At 44.3% G+C, this 9,901-nt stretch overlaps 1 non-coding gene across 1 annotated transcript; it reads right to left on the bottom strand.

The window, feature by feature from the left end:
- Nucleotides 1-2,459: 2,459 nt before the first annotated feature.
- On the bottom strand, nt 2,460-2,585 carry LOC114702803. The gene has a single exon (XR_003736042.1). It is a non-coding gene; the product is annotated as a U6atac minor spliceosomal RNA (small nuclear RNA).
- Nucleotides 2,586-9,901: the final 7,316 nt, after the last annotated feature.

Below are 9,901 nucleotides of genomic sequence, written 5' to 3'. Positions count from 1 at the left end.
GAGCTCACTTGGTAGCCCAGGCTGGTCTCGAACTCACAGAGATCCGCCTGCCTCTGCCTCCCGAGTGCTGGGATTAAAGGCATGCGCTACCAACGCCTGGCAAGAAAACACATTCTTAACAAAATAGAACAGAGTCACTCACATCAGTTATAATCCTCAGTTTTGCATCTGGTCACATGGCCTTAGATGGTATTTGGAACTACCTTCCTCTATCCATTCTGTAGTCCCTCCACCCTCTGCAAGCACCTCCAAGAGAAGTGTGTTGCTCCATGGCCCAATGCCTTAAAGGTTTCCACCCTCCATTTGGAGAAGAGCTGTGTTCTCCCTTTGGTTCCAGCAATGCCATTTAGAGCAAATGTGGCTCTGAGTTCAATTTCCCATATGTCTGTCTGTCCGTTCTACCCCCAGCAGGTGCTATGGCCCTGAGAAGGCCAAATGTCCTACCTTTGCAAGGAGGGCTGCTGATCTGACCACTTTACCTTGTGGGTGGGCCAGTCATCCCCACGGTGGATCTGTGCTTTGAAACTCTTGTGGGTTGTTGGTTTTAGTTTTGGTCTATCACACTGCAACCCACAAATCCAGGGAGGGTACCTAGCAGGGGGGGCCCTAGCATGACTGTAGCTTATAATAAGTTTTGCTTTTGCCCTATCACTGAGCAGGCTTTAGTGAAACATTTCACTATTAGGATAAGAATATGTACTGTATCAAGCTGATGAAAGAAAATGCTGGCTGTACTTTCAGGAGGGGAGGCTAAAATCTTTTTGGATTATGGATGAGCCTATAGAAAAATGTCTGCCATAAATCAAACACTGAAGGGGAAGATGAATAGGAATCTCAGTTATATAACTTAAGTAAAACATAGCTCTCTAAATAGATGAAGATAGGTTTCTTCTGTATTCCAGAATCTAATCAATATTTATATGTATAATGCAGCTATCATTTGGCTTAAAAGGGCTTATTGGGAAATGTTATCATTTTTACTATTTTCTACAGAGAAAATAATTTTCCTGTTTCAAATGACCCTGGACTTTTGAATTATAACCTGTTTTTATGTTAAAAAAATGGTTACAATTGCAAATATTATGTTCATTTAAAAAACTAAGGTGGAATGTAATCACCATACATTATATGTGTGTATGAAATTGAAGACAGCGATGCTCTAAAATAGAAAGTGGTGATGGTGTCATGGGCCTATGAGGATGCTGGACTATCAAATTGTGCAAATAGGAGAATTGTATACTATGTGAATTATTTGTCAATAAAGATTTTATAAAATGCAAAAAAGACTATCAGACAAAATAAAAGATAAAAATAAAAATTATATTTTAAAATCTAAAAAATTACCTCAAAGTTTGCATATTTATGTTAATTTCAAAATAATGTGTGCAAAGATGATGTTCTACACTAGCATCTTGAGAAATGTTTTGAAGTATATCCATTACAAACAAGTGAGGGGCAAGTGTGGTGCAGGGCTGTAGTCAACTTACTCCAGTCACTGAGGCGGGAGGGGTGTAAAGTTCAAGGCCTGCCTGGATGGCAGAGCCAGAGCATTTTAGGAGTGCACATGGAGATTAGTGGTAGACTTTATCTTGATAAGCACTGGTTTTCACTCACACACCCCTTCTCCCCTTAAAGAAACTAAAAACTGAGGAATCACTGGATGTGGTGGCGTTAAACCAGTAATCCCACCATTTGGGGATTGGAGGTAGGAGGGTCAGGAGTTCAAGACTACCCTCAGCACAATCATGAGTTCAAGATCAGCCTTGGCTGCATGTGGCCTTGCCTAGCAGAGACAAGACATGACTATTAGAAACTTTCACCGTGTAGAGTGGAGAGAGCAGTATTTTGCACCTTCCTGTCCCTGTTTCATAAACGTCACAGGTCTTTCTCAAATTTGTTTAAAATTTTATGCTTTGTGTACACATCATATGAGCACAGAGCACATTTGTTCACCTGAGCACAGGCGGTATACAGTACAAATGGGTATGCACCTCAGCACACATAGACATGTACACACTGTTACTAAATACACAGAATGGGCAAGTTATGTGCCACAGTCAATTTAAGGAAGTCAGTGTGGATACCACCTCCTGGTACAGCCTGCTCTGGGAGAGCCCACAGGAGCTCCCAGGCACAGCCACCTCCATGTCTGGAGCAGCACTTGGGGTCTATTTGCTGTTCGAGCATTAAGTGCAAGAATTCTCTCAGGAAAGCCCCAGTATCTGAAGGTGATGAGCAAAAAGCTCTCAGCAGATGGGAAGTTGAGTTACCAAACCTGGCAGTCCTCTAGGTCTCAGACTGAAACGGCCTCTTTGAAGTAATCTACACCTGTCCCAGGTGCTTCGGCACACATACCCGGTTCAGAGAGCCAGGATGGTGATCAGAAGTTTCGAGCAAGACTGTAGGATGTACAAAAGTACGTCCTCTGCAGCCTTGAGCTTCAGACGGAAAGAAACAAAAAAAAACAGTGGTTAGATGCCACGAAGTAGGTGGCAATGCCTTAACCGTATGTGTGTTGTTAGGCCCAAGGGCCTCTTCCATCCTTGTCAAGGGGAGTGCTAACCTTCTCTCCTTTCATACAACACGTCCTGATATTTGAGCGTAGGAATATTTATAGTCCAATAGTTCGAACACTTTTTGATAATGGTGATTTTTGTTTATAGTCCAAAAAGACGTGTTAGTAGAAAGGTACTCTAATTCTATTTATTTTTTTGTTAATTTAAGCACTTATTCAACGGTAGAAAAAAAATTATCCAATGGTAGAAAAAAATTACCATTTTATCCCGACTATGCTTTAATTAATTCATAAAACTAGCCAATCAAAGGCCGAAGGGAACACCGGAAGTTGTGAGCGTTCTTCAGAAAAACAGATTCCCCCGGAAACAAAACAGGTCTGGCGCGCATCCAACGGGGACACGCTCGCCGAACGGCAGGAAGTGGAAGTGGTCGGAACGAATCAGAGGACGAGAGTCGGATGATCCTCCACGGATTTCCGGATGCCGGGCGGTGGGGCGCATAGGCGGCGGGAAGCGGTGCACCATGTCTGCGCATGCTCCGCGGCTTTGCCGCCATCTGCGCATGCGTAGTGACGGCTGGCTCCCTGTCTGCCGGCGCCCTGTGTGGGAGAAAGGAAATGGCTACCCTTTTCCTTGGTGGCGTTCCCTGCTTTTGTGCCCACGCCCACGGGTCCTTGGTTAAGTCCCTTCCATAGAAGAATCCATCGAGCCGGAGCAGCCTGGTGGCACCAGCCCTCTTTCATAAAAACACCGTGGTACGAATGTACACGTGTCTATACGGGGACAGGCATATCCATCCATGCGTACACGAGTGTCATACACAGTTTTACAAACGCATGGCTTAGTGCACACGTGTGCACATAAGTGCACAAACAGTGAAGGACCCTTCTGTATGTATCTGCTATGTTTACTTTGCGTTTTTCGTGCTGTGTGTGTTCCCAGGTGTGCTTGTTCGTCACAGCCTTAAGTAGTTAGCTGGGCATGTGTGGTGCACGCCACTCTCAGTAGCTGGGAAGTGCAGGTAGGAGGACGGGTCTCAGAAGCAAACAGGACTTAATTTGTTAAGGCAGCTTCATGTCCAGGCACTGGAGGAATCAGTTCAGGTAGGTATTGGAGGGAGAAGGGGGGCAGGGAGTGTTGTGCATATCGCGTCTGGATAAGTAGCCTTATTTATTTAGAGAGGGTCTCTACATAGCCCTGACTGTTCTGGAACTTGCTATATAGACCAGGCTGGGCTTGAACTCAGAGATCCCTCTGTCTCTGCCTCCCCAGTTCTGGGATGAAAGGCCTGCACCACTATGTCCCACAGTCTAGCGTCTACTGAGAAGTTGTAGGACAAGCTCGTTGGTTACAGATGGAAAACTGATCACAGTTAGAAGGGAAGAGCAAGTCACCCTGCAGATTGTCTGTATGAGAGACCAGGGTCCAGGATCTGGGAGAAGGCTGGGTCAACTTCCCGGAGGTGGGATCTGAGGAGGAAGTGGCATTTTGGGTGATCTTGGCGAAGTTTGCAGGCCATTGGAAGGCCTAGGTATTGCCTGGAGCTGGGAGAATGAACTGGCAAGTTTGGTTTGTCACCAGCAAGGCTCCTTCCACCTTGTGGGTTTTCAAGTTCATTGAACATGGTAGGAGGAAGGGGCATCTGGCTCCACAGGAACACCAGACCAGGCTTCTTAAGCTTTAAAAACAAAGCAGAAACAAAGACTCTTACTGTGTGTATGTGCATGCATGTGTGTTCATGTGCCAGGGCACACCTGTAGAGGTCAGGGGACACCTTTTCAGAGTCAGTTCTATCATGCAGGTCACCAGATGCCTCTACCCACTGATTCCTCTTGCCAGCCCTCTGTGCGGTGGCTTGACTCTGCATATGGTGCATGTGGAGGTCATTTCCTCATCTGGGGACAAAGCTATCGTGACTCAGGGTCAGGGGAGATGGCTAGAGGGGCTTCACAGGGTCGAGACCAAGCTGGGAGGGCCTACTAGGCCACAGTTCTTTCTTGGACAACCTACAGAACCTGAGAGAAACAGGGAAGCTCTTGGTTGGCTTCATTAACAGAGGGTACTTTGCTGGAACCTCTGGGCCTTGAGCTGTGATAAAACTCCTCTGTACTGTTGTCTACCATACTGCAGGGCTAAGCCTAGCACTTACTCACAGGAAGGCTTAAAGTGCTTGTTTAATATACGTCTGGCCAGCATAGGTCACGGAGGTCCTTGCCGTGAACTATGCCATGACCAATCTTCACTGATTCCTAGGGCATTAGAAACAGTGAGAAAGCACTTGAGGCCAGCAGACTGAGCTGGGATACAGGTTGAGCCGGCTTTTTTTTTTCCATGTGCCTAGAGACTGGGGCAGGAAGATGGACAATTAGAGAGATCACTTCTGGATTAGTGACTCCTGAGTAAGTCAGGGACTGCATACAGAGAAAGTTCTAGAAGCCAAAGATGTTCAGGTCACCTCACTGACCAGAAACTGAAGGATGAGGGAACTTGTCATATGGGACTCAGGCACCTGGAAAATTGTCACTGAAGTGGTTTGATGGGACTAAGCTAACCCACTCCCAGGTACTGGGGACAGAGGAGTTGGTGTGGGTTCCCTTCCAGCTGTGGTGCTGATCTAGCCTGAGTTCTTTCCTACTTGGTATCATGGTGCAATTGCTAGATGGAATACAACATACACAACTAAACTGGAATGCCAATGTAGATGGATTTTTCTTTAGGCCTCCAGCTCACAAATAATGACATGGAGACTTCTTATTAATTATGAAAGCCTGGCCTTAGCTTAGGCTTGTCCCACTAGCTCTTACAACTTAAATTAACCCATTTATATTCATCTATATCTTGCCTCATGGCTTTTTACCTTTCTTTCATTCTCTATGTCCAACTTCTTCCATGTCTTGTTGGCTTCTGCCTGTGCCTGGAATACTTCCTACTTTCTCTCTCTGTGCCTGGAAGTTCTGCCTATATCTCCTGCCTAGCTGTTGGCCATTCAGCATTTAATTACACTAATCACAGCAATACATTTTCACAAAGTGTACAAATATCCCACAACAGTAAGACAAGTGTATGTTCTAAACATTTCATAGGACACATTTCACTAAAACTAAACTGTTTACCTGAGATTCACAGTTAATGGAATGTCCTGTATTTTCAAATTTTACTATTATTTTTTAATTTTATGTGTATAAGTGTTTTGCCTTCATGTATGTATATGTATGATGTACATGCAGAGACCAGAAGAGAGTGTCTGATTCCTTGAAACTAGAGTTAAAATACTTATGAGGTGCCATGTGGATGCTAGGTGTTGAACCAGGCTCCTTTGTAGGAGCAGCAAACACACACACACACACACACACACACACACACACACACACACACACTGTATATAAATGAAGAAAGCTAGCTGGGTATAAGCAGCAAGCAGGCAGCATGGGTACATTCATTTATCCAAATTCGTGTATGGATGTGATTTCCTCTTGATGATGGACCGTCACCTGGAACTACGGGCTGAAGTACACCCTTTCTCCCCCTCAGTTGCTTTTGGTCAGGGTGCGTTATCACAGCAACAGAAAGCAAACCAGGGTACCATATAAGTTCAGCTTGTGCATAAGGGAAAGAGAATGGAAATTGCATCTGTGCTTCAGAGCCCCTCCTAGGATCCAAGACTTGGACTCCTGGGAAGAACAAGGAGGGCCTGAGTGTGGTGCGATGCCCTGTTCACCAGCCCAGTTGTGAAGGAAGTGAATTCATCAGGAACCTTGGTATTGGTGTTAGGCTCTTGTGGCTTTGCTGAGCCCCTGGTGGTCATGATCACTACATGATAGAAGAGGCTCTTGTGGACCTAAGTGACTTCAGTTAGCATACAAAGTGAGTTTGTAAAGTGCTAAAGCGATCAAGATCTGGGGAGAAAAAGAAAAGCAGAAAAGAGAGTCACTCAAAAGCAAACTGGAGATGCTCAGTGGTAAGGTGCAGTGCAAACGTGAGGGACAGGTTTGGATCCCTAGCACCTACATAAAAACCAGGTCTTGTGGCACCCCAGAGCTGGAGACAGTGGAGATGGGGTTGTAGTAGAGACAGGCAGGTCCCTGTAACTCATTGTCCAGACACCCTAGGTGAAATAGTCATTACCAGGTTCAGTAAGAGACCGTGTCTCAAAAAATAAAAGTGTAGAGTGATTGAGGAAGACATTCTATGTCAGCCACTGGCCTCCATACATACATGCACAGGCAAACATACACATGCACCATACACATTTTTTTTTTTTTTTGAGACAGGGTTTCTTTGTTTATGGATGTCCTGGAACTCTATAGACTAGACTGGCCTTGAACTCAGAGATCTGCCTACCTCTGCCTCCTGAGTGCTGGGATTAAAGGTGTACACCACCACCTCCTGGGCACAATCTTTTAAACAAAGCAAATGTGGCGAGATTCCTCTTGAAGTTCTCAGGGGGAAAAAAATGACAGGAAGCCAAAGTCTGTGTTTGTGAGCCTCTGGGAGGCTTAAGAATCTGAACAATTCTTCACCAAATGTGATTTCCATTACATCCCCTTCTGTGGAAGAATATCTCATGGAGTGGGAAACCACCTGTTTTGTCAGTGTTCTATTTCTATGAAGAGACACCATTACCATGGCAACTTTTTAAAGGAAAACATTTATTTGGGGCTGGGGCTGGCTTACAGTTTTAGAGGGTTAGCCCATTATCATGATGGTGGGAAGCATGGTGGCACACAGGCAGACATGGGCTAGAGAAGTAGCTAAGAGTACTACATCTGGATCAGTAGGCAGCAGAGAAGGAAACACTGGCCCTGGCTTGAGCTTCTGAAACCTCAAAGCTCATCCCCAGTGACACACTTCCTTCAACACGGCCACACCTTCTAATCTGTCTCAAGTAGTGTCACTCCTTGATGACCAAGCATTCAAATATATAGATCAATGGGAGTCATTTAAATTTAAAACACCACATTCCACTCCCTAGATCTCTTAGGCTTGTAGCCATATAATAATGCAAAATACATTCAGTCCAACTTCTAAAGTCCTCATAGTCCTTCAGTCTCAAGACTGTTTCAAAGTCCAAAGTCTCTTCTGAGACTAAAGGAAATCCCTTAACTGTAACCCCCTGTAAAATCAAAATTAAAAGCAGATCACATGCTTCCAACATACCATGGCACAGAATATACATTACCATTCCAAAAGGGAGGAAATGGAGCATAGTGAGGAAATGCTGGACCAAAGCAAGACTGAAAACCAGTTGGGCAGACTCCAAATTTTGCATCTCCATGTCTGATGTCAAAGTGTTCTTCAGATCTCTAACTCTTTTCAGCTTTATTGATTTCAACACACTTTTCTTTCTTGGCCTGGTTTCACACCCAGTCTGTAGCTCTCCTCAGAAGATATCCCACGACTCTGGTGATTAACATCTTGGGGTCTCTAATGAATCCAGGTTTCACCTCCACAGTTTCATGCAGTGATCTCTCTGGTCTTCCTTGTAGGGAATGCCCTGACACACAGCAGCTTTTTTTTAGCTATAGAGGGACAACCCCTTTCTTGTATCCTTGACTCTAAAGCCGGAACTATGTGGCTGAAGCCTCCAAATTCTGCTGCTTGCTGGGGCTGGAACTTGGCCCCCTCATTCAAGACATGTGCATAAGCTTTCTGTCTGTTTTCAATGTTTTCCTTTTAAGCTTTTCTTTCTTTATTTTTATTTATTTATTTTTTTGAGACAGGGTTTCTCTGTTTAACAGTTCTGGCTGCTCTGGAACTCCCTTTGTATACCAAGCTGGCCTTGAACTCACAGAGACCCACCTGCCTCTGCCTCCAGTGCTGGGATTAAAGGTGTGCGCCACCACTGCCTTGCTCTTAAGCTTTTCTTTAACTCCTTACACAGGTTGGAAGCTTAGCTAGGTAGAGTCTTACTCTGAGGTCACCACTCCCTTTAGTCCATTTGGCATCAGAGTTTTCTTTATACTTTTTATCTCCTTGAACACTGGACTTAGCTCTATTTCATTTCCTAGTGTTCCTTTTCTCCTTAAATTGTACATTTTGTATTTTTCCTTGCTCAGTTTGCTCCTTTTCATTACAGATCTGCATAAGACCATTAATAATCAAGTGGCACAGTCAAATACTTGGCTATCTTGAAATCTCCACTGTTAACCCACACCATTAATCCACAACTCTTTAGTTTAGCTTCAGTCAGATTTTTAAGGACAAGAGCAAAAATCAGCTACATTCTTTGCCAAAATATCACAATAATGGTCTCTATGCCACTAAATAATATTCTTCTTTGAAACCTCTTTAGCTGGGTCACTATAATTTACATTGCTCTCAGTCTTTCATGCTCCTACTAGCATGGTTCATTAAGCTCTACTTAAAGCATTCATCTACTTTCCTAATCCAAAGTCTCAAAGTCCACAACATTCCACCAACAAGCAGCATGGTCAGTCCTGTCACAGCAATACCCCACTCCTTGGTACCAGCTTCTGTCTTAGTGTTCTATTGCTGTGAAGAGACCCCATGGCCACAGCAATTCTTATAAAGGAAAACATTTAATTGGGGCTTGCATACAGTTTCAGAAGTTTATTCCATTATTATCATTGTGGGAAGCATGGAAGCATGCAGGCAGACATGGTGCTGGAGCAGTTGAGAGTTCTACATCTGCATCTGCAGGCATCAGAAAGAGAAAGAAAGCCAGTGGACCTAGTTTGGGGCTTTTGAAACCTCAAAGTCTGTTGTTGGAGAATTTCTCTCTAGCTCCCGCTGCCAAGTCCCACCTGTTCCAGAGCCCACTTATAAAATAAACACACAGACTCTTACATTATTTAAACTGTTTGGCCATTAGCTCAGGCCTATCATTGTCTAGCTCTTACTCTTATATTTAGCCCATTTTTATTAATCTTTACTTTGTCACGTGGCTCGTGGCTTACCGGTACTTTACATCTTTCTTGTCCTGGCGGCGGCTCCAGGCAGTCTCTCTTCTTCTTTTTCCTTCCTCTCTGTTAGTCCCACCTATACTTCTTGTCTGGCTATTGGCCAATCAGTGTTTATTTACATATAGCGATATCCACAGCAAAAGTCCACCCCCCGCCATGTGACACATTTCTTCCAACAAGGCCACACCTCCCAGTCCTTTCAAATAATGCCACTCCCTATGAGCCTGTTGGGGCCATTTTCATTCAAACCTCCACACCCAGCAAGATGACTCTGGGTAAAGGTTCTTGCCTCTGAACTTGATGACCTGAGCTGGATCCTTGGGCCCAGCATGTTGGGAAGAGAAAAATGACTCCCACAAGTTGTCTGACTTTCACATGAATGCAGGCCACAGCATATGTATGGCCCACCCCCAAAAAAATAAATGTGAAAAAATATTTTTAAAGATTTAAAAAAAAAAAAAA

Source organism: Peromyscus leucopus, chromosome 4 (assembly GCF_004664715.2).
Source record: "Peromyscus leucopus breed LL Stock chromosome 4, UCI_PerLeu_2.1, whole genome shotgun sequence".
NCBI lineage: Eukaryota > Metazoa > Chordata > Mammalia > Rodentia > Cricetidae > Peromyscus > Peromyscus leucopus.
Note: the sequence above shows the minus strand (reverse complement) of the source record. Positions and strands in the feature narration are given on the sequence as shown.